Here is a 16,755-nt window from a genome sequence, read left to right as displayed (position 1 = left end):
ATTCTTTTTACTCGACTGATACCGACGAATTGTGCTTGGGAAGAGTGAAGAAACTTTTTCAGCAAGTCTTTTTGATAGTTTTATCTTTCCCTTTACAGGACATTTGAATATCCCGTTAATTGATGATAGAAATATATTTACATTATTTTTCTTATGTAAATTTTCTCTTAGTAGAAATTTCTACTATTTCTCTTAGTAGAATTACTAAAGATGGACGAAGCAGGAGCGATATAAAATGCCGAATAGCACAAGCTAAACGAGCCTTCAGTAAGAAATATAATTTGTTTACATCAAAAATTAATTTAAATGTCAGGAAAAGATTTTTGAAAGTATATGTTTGGAGTGTCGCTTTATATGGAAGTGAAACTTGGACGATCGGAGTATCCGAGAAAAAAAGATTAGAAGCTTTTGAAATATGGTGCTATAGGAGAATGTTAAAAATCAGACGGGTGGATAAAGTGACAAATGAAGAGGTATTGCGACAAATAGATGAAGAAAGAAGCATTTGGAAAAATATAGTTAAAAGAAGAGACAGACTTATAGGCCACATACTAAGGCATCCTGGAATAGTCGCTTTAATATTGGAAGGACAGGTAGAAGGAAAAAATTGTGTAGGCAGGCCACGTTTGGAATACGTAAAACAAATTGTTAGGGATGTAGGATGTAGAGGGTATACTGAAATGAAACGACTAGCACTAGATAGGGAATCTTGGAGAGCTGCATCAAACCTGTCAAATGACTGAAGACAAAAAAAAATTTTCTTATCGCACTCTGATCAATTTTTTAATTTTTCATCGAATTACACAGCTATAACTAATTACTAAAATTATTATTAATGACTTATTTTCTTATTAACTTATTTTCCTACGGCGTGTTAATAGATTTGCATACGATAATAATCCAAACTGTAATATAGGTGATGAAAGGTTTATTTTGCTTCTTCGCTTCTTTTAACCATAAATCCCTACAAATAACGCTGTTAGGAACCGAGAGATTTTTATATTACCTCTTAAAAAAAGAGAATTTTCCCTTCATTAATAATAGAAAACTAAATTTTCTATTAAAAAATTCCTTTATGGACTCTATTCTTATGCGTCTTTTTTACTTTCTTTTATTTTAATTAAAATATTTTAAGTGTTTTTATAATCGTTTTAGATTGCTTAGTTTTAGGAATAAATAAATTAATTATAATATATTAAGACTGCGTAGTAGGGTAGTGACCCTTGGTATTTTTATTTCCTCCACTTAAATACAAGGAGGCAGGAATTTTCCGTAAAAAAAATAATAATTTTCCTGCAGAGCCTACTTGCATCCTACCATCGAAGAAAGAATGTGAAATTCTACTCGAAAATAAATAATTATTATTAAATTTAATTACGAATCATTTTTGTTCGATAATTTTTAACGATTCATGTAACTCGATTCATCAGATCAGCTTTTTTGTAGTTGTATGTTTTTGTGTTTTAACATTTGGATTAAGTTTTTTGTTTTGTCTTTATTTGTAATATTTCAGTTTGTTTTAATTTTGTTTTTAAATTTCTACTTAAAGTTTTAATTTTGTTTTAGTTTTTTTATTCAATTGTTTTTGTATTTATATTACATGTTTTGTTTTCCGGGCGTTTTTATTATTGGAATTTCGTTTTTTGTAAAATACATACATCGTGTTCGAGCGATAAAGTCGAAACGTTTTTCGCCCAGAAAAAAATCAAATAAAATAAAAATCTACTCGATTGAAACATAATAAACTACCAAAAGACGAGATTCCTTGAAACTCGGGCAACTTTTTCCGGGATAAGTTACAAAATGTTCATTTAGATAAATAAAATAAAAATTAATTTATACAAATAAATAAATTTTGTATATTTATTTCCCAGGCGTAACCAATCGGTTTTCTAGAGAATTAAATCACCTAAAATATTAATAAAAAAAGTTTCCATTTTTTATCTTACATTAAATGTATTAGTATGATGAAAAGAAAAAACGTGTTTATGCGTTAATTTTAAATTAAACTTCATGTAAACATGACTCTTTTTTAAACTTTATGACGTAATTAAAACTTTTATGTATTTACTGATTATATTTTACTGTACAGCTACTAAAATAAAATAAAAAATCATATGCAAAGTCAAATAAATTTCTTTTGATGTCTTATCTAATTAGGTTTTTTTTTTTTTTGTTAATATAATTTCTCGTGACTAAACTGCGATTCATTTATAAATATATGCAAACATATGTTGACATTTAGAGAATGTAAAAACGGCAGATGTTGTGTGTAGGTGTTTATTTGTAAAAGATTAATTAGGACTGGGAGGAAGCTGACGACTAGTGGGGAAAGTGGGACGGGTTACGAGGTAGATTTAGTTTGGTATGTCACGGAAATTCCCCCAAATTTCTTAATATTTCTTCTGCAAAAATACGGAAGAGTGCCAAATGTTTAATCGTATTAGCTTAAAATAAAATTTTCCATAATTCATTTGAAAATTATAACTGGCTTGTGTTCTTACGTGAATGTTTATATAAATATATAATGTAAGTGTTCATCATTTTTTTTACATATATAATTGGAAAATTAAATATTTAAAACAATAAAATATTGTCGGTTGGCCTCCTTTCACACTCAGAATCTTCTTCGTCTCTCTCACTCTCTCTCTCTCTCTCTCTCTCACTCCCTCTCTCTCCCTCATGGTCATCATCATTTCTTTTAGAATTCATTTCTTTTGATTTACTGTTTATTTAATTTTATATTAAATTTCTCTTCCAAAAATATATAATAATTGATTATTTCAAGCTTCTGAGCTAGTATTTCATTAAAGAGTATCGCTGATGTAGTGTATGATTCACGAATGAAGTACACCAAATTATCGCAGGAATGTTTTTTTTAGATTTGGTAGTATTCTAATTTATTCAAGATTTAGTTCCGAATTACGGTCCTTAATATTCTTACAGATTTCTTCTATTATATTATCTATTATTATGCATAGTATTGGAAATTAATGCGATAAGAAACACTACCAAATGTTTTCAATAACGATGTACATTACATTCAATGATGTGCTTGCGACCTGAGTAGAAGTTAATATATTACTTTAAATTTGAATGAATAATTGTAATTGTTTTTTTTTTTTTACTTGAATTCTTTAATAATAACTCGAGAGTTTTTACCTTAAAAAAATAAAAATAAATGTAGGTTTTTAATATCTTAACATAAATTAACGAGAAATGAATTTTTCTATAAGATAATCTGATTTGGACACCACATGACCTGTTAAATTACATTAAAAATTGTAATTAATTACCTATTCACACATACATATTGATTACGCCTATTAAATTGCATGTACTCATTTTTTGCTGTATTTCATTTAAACTTATTTCATTTGAAGCTGAGATACGATTCTCCAATTGTTTAATAAAGTGGACAGTTCACAATAATAATATTCATTTACATAAAATATTAATTTAATAAAGACAGTTCACATAAAATATTAGTTTTTATTAACATCATATACGTATACAATTATTAATTCAACAATCTAACCTGAAAAAAGCAAATTATTTCTAATTCTGAAAGAAAATAACAATAGTAACCTTTTTTTACAAAAAGTTAAATCAGTATTAAGGCACCTAAGATCCATATTACTATAGCCAAAAAGGGGAAGGCACAGGCTTCGGGACACCGATTTGAACCATATTGCGTGTGTGAATAGTACACTGTATACGTGTCTTCATCACAAAATACTAACACGCAATATTCAATTATATTCAAGAAAAATGGCCCTAAAAATTTCCTTAGCATTTTATATTAGTTCATATATTAATTTTGTTATACGTCGCTGAAGTAGATATGTGCTGTGTGAGAACGTGTCGGATCCGTAATCATGCACACAATTGATCCGAATTCGACTTCCTATACATATATTTTTTTAACTTTTTTTTAAATTTAATTATATTGATTTATTAATAATTATTAACCTCTGATTGTAAAAAGTTTTGAATTAAAATGAAATGTACATAAAATTTTATTTCACTAACTTCTGATTTTTTCAATTTTTTTTTTTTTTTTGTATTATTATTGAATTATTATTAATTGTTAAACAGTTTTTTTTTTACAGTCAGAGGTTAATAATTATTAATAAATCAATATATTTAAAATAAAAGAAAGTTAAAAATATATATATGTATATGAAGTCGGATTCGAACCGATGTGCCTTCCTCTTGTAAAATTCAAATATTTCATTAAGATTTTATTTGGCTATAACTCTCTAACCAATGAAAATAAATAACACTTATGATACATCGTTGAAAAGCTCTCAACGAGGGCTTATTACTTCAGTTAAGGAAAAGTCTAAAATCCAAATGTTTCAAAATTGAAACCCCGCTTTATTTAGAGGTCTGACTTTATACACATTTTTGGCCCAGTTGATTGCAATCAAAAGGAGAAGTGCGCAACTAGATGTTACAACAGTCCTAAATACAAAAGTTCAATGTTCTACAACTAATCGTGTTTGAGTTATGCGAGATACATACGTAAATACGTACGTACTTACAGACGTCACGCCGAAACTAGTCAGAATGGATTCAGGGATGGTCAAAATGGATATTTCCGTCGAAATCTGAAAATCGAAATTTTTCGCGATTACAATACTTTCTTTACTTCATACAAGGAAGTAATAAGTAGAGAAATAATATTGAGAAATATCTTTTTCCTTTTTTCAGTTATTTTTAAAACATAACTGATACTGTTGTAATTATAAAAATAGTGATTAATAATTATAATTGAACAAAACTTATTTTTTTTTGTTTTTTTTATTATTATGAAAGATTGGACATCAAATATCTATGGTCATTAGCTCGGTGGAGATTGGTAGCATATGAAAAGATGCCATGCCTGACCGGGATTTGAACACGGGACCTCCGCACAATATGCCGAGAAGTTACCTACTCAGCCACGGAGGTCGACAGTTGAATATTATTTTATTTCTTTTAATTTAAAGAAATTGCTTCTTCCGGTCGGAAATTAAAATTTTATTTTAATTAAGCATTGTAATTTTAGCTGAAAGGGATTCTATTTCTTTTCATGTTACATCTATTATTCTAGGGAATCGCCCTTCTTGTATCATCGAGCTTAAAATGAAGATCCCTCCCGTTTTGTTCATTTTAAATATTCCTTATTCTTAAAAGAAAGAACTGCTCACTTGTAAATTCTTCACAGTTTTAGAGTGAATTTGTACAGCTGTTCGAAGAGACAGCATTTAAGTGTTCGTTTTAAATATTAGTATTTAAAGTGGCCTAATCGTTTTACTTAATAATTAATTTAATAATACTACCACGTAATTTTTAATTTTATACTCCTTTTTTTAAATAAAATTTTACACGCATCCGATTAATTAATTAATGTACAATGCTCCCTTGATTAATTATATATTTTTTTAAATTACGTGAGAATTATTACTTATTTGTATGTTAATCATGGAATTATCTTTTATGTTGTGTTTTACATTCTTGTTGTATGTAAAGAGTTTTTAATAGGATTAATTATTATTTATTATGTTCAATTAGCTAACTCTCACAATGAAATTTTTTTTCTATGTATCAAGTACTCTTACTTTTGAACGTCAATTAAGCTAACATACCTTCAGATAATATCAGATCGATGGTGTTTACTTTTCTGATGAATATAATGCCTATTTTTTAATACGTTATGTATTTGAGATATCAATTGTTAACCTTATGGAATTTAACTTAATAAATGGTTTAAAAAATTCTATTCCGATCACATTGGGATAAAAAAAAACAGCTAGTATGCATTGGAATAATGCGAACGCGACGAAAAGTTTACTAATATTTTTAAAATCTGCTTTTTAGCTTTGAGTTATAAATAAACAAAACGTTTATTTATTTATTAGATAGATGATGTATTTTTATGAAACAATGTTTTTGACTATTTGTGTAATTTGTCGGAGAAATAGATTTTTTACTGAATTACGCCATTTGTATGTAAATTCAATGGTATTTAACGTACACCATTATTAAGAAATGTTTTGCCCTATAGAAAGACACGCAAATCAGAGAGTGAATTATACAATTAGAATACTGTTGGTCGGCCTGTTGCTACAGACACGCTTTCCGCTCCATCACATCTAGTTAGTGATGTAGCATACGTTTCTATAACTTACACAGACGGCGCAACCGATTTTGATGCTTGGAGCCATGGCAGTGACAGCCAGAATTCGAATCATTCTACTATCCTTTTAGCTTAACATTTGTTTCATTACCTAAAAACAGCGAATGGGCCTTCGTAACATGTATTGTGGTGTTACTATTGGACCGCAAATTATTTCCCAACCTTTTCTGTGTCATGCCCCACCAAAGCCTTTCTAAAATTCTTATCCCCCCTATGTAACATATACATAATTTTTAATATTCAAAAATTGGATTTTTCACTGAAGTGCCTTAAATGGTAGGTTTTCGGAAGAAGTTGTTAAGGAAAAACAATAAGTAAATTTTCAAAACATATAACGGAGAACTGAATTCAAGTACGAAATGATTTTAATGAAAGATTTTTCTATATTATTTTAATTTTTAGTAATTATTTATTATTTAAATTTAGTGAGATCCTTGCGTTTGAGATTTTTTTATCCTTGCTGCAAAGAGATTTTATTTTAGGTTCCAATTTAGTTAGCTTCAGTCTCAAGTCTCCCCGTTCTTTTTTTTTAACAGGAAATCATTATGGCATTACATCCATATTCATCCCAACCCCCGTACGGCAAAACACCCGCTGTGACGATTCCGGTCGCCCCCCCCCCCTCGGCAAAGAAATCTCTGATGAGCTTTATCGGAGCTTAAATCCACATTCAGCTAAATATGAAGATGGTAACGTTAAAAAAAAGTTTCTTGCACATTTGGTTGAATTTAGATATTTGGTTTCTGTTTCCTCACAAAGCCATGCCATCGCTCCTTTTATATTAAATAAAATTTTAACTAACTCATCATTTTGCATTTCTGCGAGTTCTTTTTGATAGTGCATAATTGAAATATCAGACTTATCCATTGACATTGACTTGATCGTCTAAGTTGGAAAATCAATTTTTTTCAAATTAGAAAATTTTTCTTTTAAATCAGCCGATAGAACTTTCAGATGATCGACAATAAAAAGTATAGCGGTATCAGTCACTTCACATTTTTGGAACCGTGAAACTTTTCAAAATATTTTTTTGTAATATATTTCTGAAGTAATTCAATATAGGTAATGAAACCAAATATCTTCGCTTTTGTATCGACAAGAGTTTTATTTGTTCCTTGTAGTTACTTATTAAATATATTTAGTTTTTTAAAGATATCGGTTAAGTAACTCACACAAATGCTTTACTATCGACCGTAACAGATACTTCATTTCAGGTTTGCCGCTTAAAAAATCATTTAGTGTATCAAATAGTTCCATAAATCTGTTCAAGCAGTTCCCTTTTGAGAGCCATCTTACTTCAGTGTGAAGTAAAAGTCTCAGATGGTCTACATTTTCTTCTTCACAAAATAGCTTAAAGAGACGCTCACATTTGGCATTAGCTTTAATAGCATTTATAAATGAATTTAGTATTTCATGTAGAACAGACGAAATGTTTTTAGCTACCAAGTTTTCTTTATGAATAGCACATGCACAAAAAGCATTTTCGATTCTCATTTTCATCAATTTTAAGCAGCCATTTTTCTTGCCATCATATTAAGAGCACAATCTGCAGCACAAGATGATGTGTTTTTCATCAGTATGTTATTGACATCTAAGTAATTTTTTAACTTATTATATATATCTTTGGAGGTAGTAGTGCTTTCTAATGATTTACAAAACATTTCTTCAGCAAAATCCCCTTTATCAATATCTTACGTAAATTATCAATACGGCCTCACTGTCTCTGAAAGTGGATTCATCCATTTGTACTGAGAATTTCCTTGTTTTCAGCTTTCAAACAAGTTGTATTTCAATAGCTTCGCTCACTTTGTCTATTCTGCTAACAGTATTGTTACCCAGTGGGATAACTTTCAGGTTTTCTTCACTTTTTTCAGACCGTTTTAAGAAATGCTGATATTGATAGTTTGATTAAATACCAAGATTTAGCGATGAATAAAGAAATTTGATAACTAGCCTCAAGAGTACAATTGACAGTTGCAGTATGAGCAGTAAATTTAATGTTGCTCTTTTTTCAAAATTTTTCTTTAAAGTTTGAAAGTAATTCAAATCTGAATTAATATGAGTACTATATTTCGCCTTCAAATGCGCCTTCATTGACTCATTGGTCAAGTATTGTTGGCATAAAAGACAAAAACGTGAGCGTTCATCGTGGACAGCTGGTATGAAATCAAATTTTAAATATTTCTCCCAATACTGACGAATTTTTTTTCTTGCTTACACCATTCATTTTACTATGGGCTGAAAAAATTAAATATAGGATTAATTAAAAAACTAAAAAAAAAGTATGTGTTAAAATTAATTTAATCTGATTTGGAGAAAACATAAACTAAAAGATTTGATATAGACAATACATGACTACTTTGTACACCTATTAAACGAAGCGATGTGGTTTCCCCTTGTAAGATCCAAATATTTCATTAGTTGAAAGTTTTATTGGGCTATAACTCTGGAACCAATGAAAATAAGTACCACTTATGATATATTGTTGAAAAGCTCTCAATCAGGGCTTATTACTACAGTTAAGAAAAAGTAAAAAATCCAATTTGTTTGGATTTTGGGTTTTTTTGGACACTTTTGGCCCAGTCGAATGCAATCCAAAGGGGAAGTTCTCAACTAGATGTTACAACAGTCCTAAATCCAAAATTTCAACATTCTACGGCTAATCGGTTTTAACTTATGCGAGATACATATGTACGTACAAACGTCACGCCGAACGAAATGGATTAGGGATGGTCAAAATGGATATTTCCGGTGAAATCTAAAAACCGAAATTTTTCGCGATTACAATACTTCGTTGTACGAAGTAAAAATGCATATTTAAATGTATATGAAATATTTTCCCCACCCCAAGATAACATATATTTTCCATTTGAAAACTTTTTCTGGTAAATGATGATTCTAAAACTGAAATAAATAAAAATAAAACAGAAATATTTTCTACTTATATTTATATAATGTATATTTATTTTAAATCAATGATACTTTTACAACAGTTCTAACGGACGCTTATTTCAAACCAACGATTCTCCTTTTAACTCTTTGCACAAACAGGCGACCGCCCCTAGCGTCTAATAGTGAAATCACGGCTACGAACGTGGCGGACAGAAGTTACCTATGCAGGACATTTTCCCAGCTGGAGTAGCGACTGAGTCGCCATATGGTTAACTTAAATTCTGGACGAGTCCATTTGCGAATTGCCCCACTTAACAATCAAATTGCCCCCATTTGGGGCGTGGGTCCCATGTTGGGAAACACTGCAATATACCTTTCAAAAACGTATACTAATATTTGTTATAAGGCGCGCGCACCCTCACACTCACTCAGAGTTGTTACAAATCAATAATAATAATAATAAAGATCTGTTTTAAAACTCTTTTTGAACATGTTTTATCTTTTAAAATTCCATAATTTAATATCTACTGTGTTGAATTTAGCTAGTTACATAAAATTTCCAATAACTTTAAGAGGTAACTCTGTTTCTATGTCGCATAATATTTTTTTGCTTACTATAATTTGGAAGGGAAAAAAGAGGCATGTTAATCTTGTTTGTTGTATTTTTAAAGACTATTTGCATATTGCTAATAAGTTTTTAGGCGTTAGAAGAATATTTTTGACATTTAAAAGATTACCTCATTCAAATGGCTAAATGATAAATTTGGGTTTGACACAGTTGGCTTACTGTAGTTGCTATCACATCTAACTTTTTTATTACATATAAAGTTACTATTCACCGTTTTATATATATATAGGTAATTATGTTGTTACGTATAGAAAGAATATTTATTTTTTACTTAAGTACTGCAGTAATTAGTACTAATGTTACTTGTTTACGTTACAGGTGAGAGTTACATTCCATTTTAAGATTTTTCGAGTAAGTAATAAACATTCTTTAATTATAGTTAACTGTTTATATTTTTACAAGATTTTAATGGAATTATTATGTATTTTTTTAATTAAGTTTAATTAGCCTCACGTTTCTAATCATATTTCTAAAATTACAATTAAAGACATGTATTAATTTTAATTAAATTAGTTACATGTATGTTTTTATTCATCAAAATTGTATTCTTTTATTATTATTATTATCATTATTATTATTATTATTAATAATAATAATAATAAATACATAGTTGTAAATGATGTTAGAATCTTAAGATATATACATTTTTAAGTTGAGACAATTAGCCAGCCTCCGTGGCGCGAATAGTAGCGTCTCGGCCTTTCATTCGGAGGTCCTGGGTTCGAATCCCAGACCATTTTCATACGCTACTCGTCATTCACCTCATCCTTTAAACAATACATAACCGTGGTCCCGATGGTTAAAAAAAAAACTTGAGATAATTAACGATTGAATAAATAGGTAACTGCTTTAATTTTTGTCAGTACCTTTTTCCATCCACTTTTTAATTGAATAGTACAATGAATATTTAAAAAAAAGATGGTAGATTATTGAATTTCACGATAAAAAACCGATGTCCTATGTTTATTTTTGAGTCATGAATATAGAGCGGTGTAGAATTTAAAAATGTGCGAGAATCTCTATAAAAAAATTAAAAAAGTATTTTTTTTTTAATGTATTTTAATAAAATTTTATCCTAAGGATAAATTAAACATAAATATATATTTTAAAGAGGAGTGGGTAACATTATACAAATGGATAAAATTATTTACAAAATGCTACACTAGCACTGAATTTGTATGTTCAAGCTCGGATTAAGAACTTAACCGCTAAGCCACATCATGAATCAAACAGCTTATTCATATCGGTATAATAACCGAAATATAATGTATTAAATTCCAATATGTTCGGCAAAATTAATTTATACTTCTGTTGATCGGCATACTAAATCTGTACCTCTAACTCCATACAAAATTTAATTAAAATTAAAAGCGGAATTATTTGTTTTTTTAACTCATTGATTTTTATTGAAAAAGTAAAAATTTGGAAAGAAATAATTTTTTTTTATCGTTTTGCAGTCGGAAGATTTAATAAATAACCCTAACTAATTATTCGTATCAAGAATTATCAATTCGGAAAATAAATTATATGGAGACATAGATAAAATGTTCATTTCTAAGATACGTAGTCCTTTGTTGTATCACTGTTAGTATACTGGATCTATCTTGATTTGAAGAAAGCTCAAAAACTTTTTATCAAAAACGTTTTGAGCTTTCTTTAAATCCAGTACCCATTATTTTTTATGGGATTTTTGTTGCCCCTGTAGCTGGAAAATCCCACAAAAATTATGTAATTTTCTCCTTTCTTTTATTTATTTTATCTGTAGATGTGCTGATAAAATTACAATAGTAATTTGTGTACGTCTATCGTGATCTTGAGCAACAAAGAATATTTTCCGAATATTGGGTTGCTGGCCCAACGCTTCATTTCCCAACCTGGAGGACCGGGTAATATTTTATCCGGGTTTTCTTCTCCTAGCCTTTTAAGAGTTAACTGCGGACGATTTAATGTTGTTGGCTAATGATGCTGAGGATATCTCGTATATGCTAAGGAATTAAGAGAGGAATAACAGGCCATGAATACTAATTTAAGGAATACGGGATACGTTGTGCTAATAGGTAAGAGAAGAGAGGGTTTATTTGCGGAGGTGGTGTGCAAAATTATTATAAGATTAAGCGCCTGGGAAAAAAAAAATTTCTAAAGATGGGAAATTATTTCTGAAAATGGAGGGTTTGAGACTAATATCACAGATAGGACTGGTCAAGGAAGACCCGCGATTCGGACATTGAATAGTTTGACTATCAAACTTTACAGTCAGAACTAAAAAAAGGTATAATATGGTAGTTGAAGCAAATATGACATGGCTCAGAGTGCTGGCAGGTGAGAAAAAGGAATAGGGATCGTTTGGAGGCTTTAAAAATGGATTTTTCCCGTAGAGCGTGTCGATTTTGAAAACTGGGTAAAAAGGACAACTTCCATAAGTAAAATAATTTAAGAAAAACAATTATTTGGTATGGATATGTTCAACGGATGAGTGAGAAGAGGTAGAGCAATCTGAGTGAGAGGGATGCAGAGCAATCTGTAGGAACCCCGCTTAAAATAAAGTATTTGTGCACGTATATCAGACGTATTTATACCTCTTCCAGTTTTCTTTTCAAAATGCCAATAATCGAAAAATTTTCAAATCGGTCGAAAAATTTGTTTTTACTTCCTTGTACGAAGTAAAGGAAGTATTGTGATCGCGAAAAGTTTCAGTTTTTATATTTCAACGGAAATTCCATTTTGACCATCCATAATTTATTAGGCGTACAAGGAAGTCATGTGGTATCCACATTAGATTTTTTACAAAATTTTATAAAGGTGTAAAGAAGCGGCGCGAAATCAAAGTTAAAAACAGATAAAAATGAGTTTAAATAGAACACGTCCAGAATGTTTCTTGAACGACTGGACTTTTTGTATGCTGAAATTATTTAAATAAATTAAAAATCAGTTTATGCTAGGAGGTCTAAAACGGTTTTATTTTTATTAAAAAATAATAATAATAGACAGGCTTTCTAATCCCTTAATAAATTAGTAATTGGTGGAACATGTAAAATATCGTCTTTTTCTGATTTAAAAATACAGTACCGCAGACAAATAATGACATAAAATAAAATATTATTTCTTATTGTCAACGTGACTATATCTAAGTTTAAATTACATCTTAATATCATTTTTTTACAATTACTAACTGAATATGAGGAAAAACTGCTAAATTTTTTTTATGTAAATTCATACTTCGAAAAATTTTAAATGAGAAATTATTTTTTTTTTAATTTAAAACAAAGGCTAAGACTTAAATCGTTCAAATAATGTGATCTGCATACACTGTTGTCTTCCAATCTTAGCTCACTTGTCATCCCTTTAGTGAATGTTCCTTAATAGAAAAATTATTCACTTGACTTTAAACAAACTCTATTAAATTTAAAGTCAAATAAATGACAAGCAGTAATAAAATCATTAGAAATCATTTATTTATTTTTTCGTACTTTAAATGACGACATGAAATAAATACACGATACAAATTAATTCTGCCATTTTGTTTAACTTTAATCTAATTTTACGGTTATAAATATATAAAATAGAAAAGGATCCTCAATCAAAATTTCTAAAAACCTTCGTAAAATCCATTGTACTGAGGAATGTTGAAGATCTATTTAAGTGAACTTTCGCTCGTAAAGATGTGTAAAGTTTAATTTTTATTTTTGTTAAAATATTTTACTAAAGTGCCATCTGAATTTAAAAACGACATTTTCCTAGGAGAGGTACAAAGCACCTCTTTTAAAAGTAAAAATATTTTGTGCATACTTATTTTGAATTGTTTTTATTAGAATGGATTCTCAGAGAATAAACCATAACTATTCCTAACCTAACTATTCCTAATAAGTAATACCTAACGGTGGTCCCGGAGGTTAAACAAAAAAAAAAAGAAAAAAGAAAAAAAATGGTTTTTCGTAGGTACATGTTCTGTTTAAAGTGCCAATTAATTATACGATATAAGTGTTTAGATCTCTTAGTGTGTCACGTGTATGAATTTTTTAAAAGAATCTACTTAACAAAACAAAATACTTGAGTTTGAACTATAATTTTTTTACTAGGAGCAAAATAAATGAATAGATAACGATACTATAGCCTATTTTGAACATTTTTAATGCCTATTTCTCTTGATTTTTTACGTTATTTTATTACGAACTTGTTTAAACAGCAATAAATGCGTCGTTTACATTTAAATGAAAACACGGAGAAACTCAGTTTACCCCTTTTTTTGTATATACAATTTCCAAGCATTCGTTTAAGATTTACGACGTTCCAATTATTTCTTCGACGATAGTATGCCTTTAAGAAAATACATACACTTCCATCTCTAGTTATTGTATAGAAATGATTTTTATAAGTATTTTTGTTTCTCATTGTTGAGTCGAAAATTTTCGAACAAATATTTTCCAATTTTCGGCCATTTTTGAATCAACAGTTATTTCAATCAGGAACGCTTATCTTTAAAAATTAATGAAAATAATAAAATTTTGATATTTTTTACGAGTTAAATTAAATATGTAATTATAAATATGTAATTATAAATATGTATTAATTTACGTACATATTAACAGATATTCAGAAAAGTTATCGAAGTATAAAATGAAACATTGGTTGATTTTTTTTACCGTTATTTAGAAATTTTAAATTAAGTTTAAATGTATCGGTAAAGATATAATCCGAATACTATAAATTAATATTCAATGTCTCTCGTTAAGAAACGTGTATTATTTTTATTACGTAAAATTAAAATGCATTTCTTTATATAATTTTTATTTTGTTGTTTTAGTTAACAAATGTTATTATTATGAAGATAATTATTAAAATTACTTAATTGTAGTTACTAATATATAATTAACTGTTTCTCTAGATTTTTGTGCATTCTAAGACGCTATAATTAAAACAAAAATTTGAAAAATATGAATTTTATCCTAAAAGGCAACAAGTTTAATGTTTATAAACATTTTATTTTGTTTCATTATTATTATTATTAAGTTAATTACATTTTAATTAAAAATGGATGTATTACCCGTTCAGCTTTCTTTCACCGTAATTGACAGTAAAATTAATGGAAACCTACATTTAATTTTGATCTATCTGTACAATTATTGAACCATATTGATCAGTATTAGGGTGGTATTCTTGAAAGGGTCGTAAAAACCATGGGGTGTTGAATTTTGGGGGTTGATCGACAGTGCAAATTATACTGAGTCACTTCTGTTTGACCGTCCTGCTTTCACGTTCGTAACTCAGGCGTTTATATGGGTTCTAACTAACACAGACGAACGTGCATTTATATGTTAGGGTAGTAATGGTACAAATACGGCATAAAAGTACAAAATGGTGGAATTACCTCGTCCCACTCTGCTGATCTATATTCCTACTGTTACTTTGGGTAGATTTAAATCCCCTAAAGGCTTCTGGAATGGAAACCTACCCTAATAATACCCTAACCGTTAATACAAACTGAGCATCTGGGGGTTTCCTAATTCATCATCCCCTTTTCTTTTTCAACAATTATTTGCTAATCATTGTTCACTACCCTTCGTTTGTAAATATTTTGCTCTAACAAATTTAAGTTTTATTATTTATAATTTGTTAAGAAAATATATGTACGAAACGTAATAATACTCATGATACCTTTTTTAGTTTATTATTATCAGATTATGAAAATTGACTGTGGTTCGACAATTTTATGAAAATACCCAAAATTCATCCGAATCAGGAACTACATACATCGGTCACTAAACTTGCAGGTATATTTTAAATGCTATTGAAAAATATCATTTTTATAATTTACAAAATATTGTTTCCATTTAGATTTCTTTCTTCACTTTACGTTTTCTATGACATTAATCTTTATTAACGTTGCCCTTTATTACATTGGCACTATGTTATATTGTTAAAATGACGTGATCCTTATGTTTGTCAATGTTCGTTATGTTTCATGCATTTTCTGTTGATATGGCATATTTTTTTCTCTGCATATAATATTTATTTTACTTAATTCGTAATAGGCTTTTCAGTTTTTTATTAAAAAGAAATAACTTATTTAATATTAATAAGAAATATCAGTATTAATAAATATTTACTATTTTAAATTTATTAATTAATATTTTAATATTACAAATATTACATATGGATATTTTTTTCTTATAATACAAATCTGTAGAAAACAATGATTTATATTTATTTCGTGGATGCAAAACGTACAATAATTCTTGTTAAACCACGGAAAAATTCCCTGAATAGCTTATGTTCAATCTAATCTCCGAGCATTTTTTAGAACGGGAAATAGCTTGACGATCTCCTCGTACAAAAACTCTACTTTTTGATCCTTGACAAATTTGGTTAAAGTTTGCATGCATTTTGCGCAAAAAAAAAATTGCTTTAACTTCAGAAAACTATGAAAATCAGATACCCACAGATACGTCCTATGCGAAGACTGATCCAGTATCTCCCACCAAAACTTTGGCAATTGTTCTGCTATGTTTGAACAGCGTGAGAACGCGCATTTTTGTGGATCAGACATATTTTCTTCGTACATGGTTTTTCTTCTTTTCGTTGAATAATGAAATATTTTTTCTCGTTCATCAAATCTCTTTCGTACCCTTCAACGGGTTGTCGATAAATTTAAGTTTATTAAACATTTTTTTTTTTCATTTAAAAAATATATTGCCAACAGCACCTAGTAATCGACGATCGTGATGTTGCTGATGTTTTCAATAACATTAATGCTTCTGAAAAATATCGAATGATTTTCTTAATAACTCTGAGATAATCGACAAGAGTGACAGGCAACTTACTTAAGACAAGTTCCTGGGAAAATTACATTAAAAGCAACTTTTTTTCCTGATTATTACTTACTTGTATTATTATATCCAAATGATTGTAACATTAAAAATGACCTCGATAGTTAGATTAACATTACTTTAACAATATTTTTCAAACAAATTAAAATAAAAATCACCAAAGACTGAAAAAATTAAACCGAAACTAGCAGGAACTATTTCAAAATACTCAGTTTTTAGTAAGACTC

At 28.9% G+C, this 16,755-nt stretch overlaps 1 protein-coding gene and 1 long non-coding RNA gene across 3 annotated transcripts in view; both read left to right on the top strand.

Annotated features, from left to right (window-relative positions):
• The window catches only part of LOC142328638 (uncharacterized), a 793,215-nt gene that overhangs the window by 370,203 nt on the left and 406,257 nt on the right, over positions 1-16,755 (top strand). The gene's annotated exons all lie outside the window — the stretch shown is intronic.
• LOC142328639 (uncharacterized) overlaps positions 1-16,755 on the top strand; it is a 183,469-nt gene that overhangs the window by 114,567 nt on the left and 52,147 nt on the right. Inside the window, exon 3 of the long non-coding RNA XR_012757321.1 lies at positions 10,023-10,055. This is a non-coding gene — a long non-coding RNA (uncharacterized LOC142328639). The remainder of the gene's footprint in view (positions 1-10,022; positions 10,056-16,755) is intronic.

Source organism: Lycorma delicatula, chromosome 8 (assembly GCF_047948215.1).
Source record: "Lycorma delicatula isolate Av1 chromosome 8, ASM4794821v1, whole genome shotgun sequence".
In the NCBI taxonomy this organism is placed as follows: domain Eukaryota; kingdom Metazoa; phylum Arthropoda; class Insecta; order Hemiptera; family Fulgoridae; genus Lycorma; species Lycorma delicatula.
Note: the sequence above shows the minus strand (reverse complement) of the source record. Positions and strands in the feature narration are given on the sequence as shown.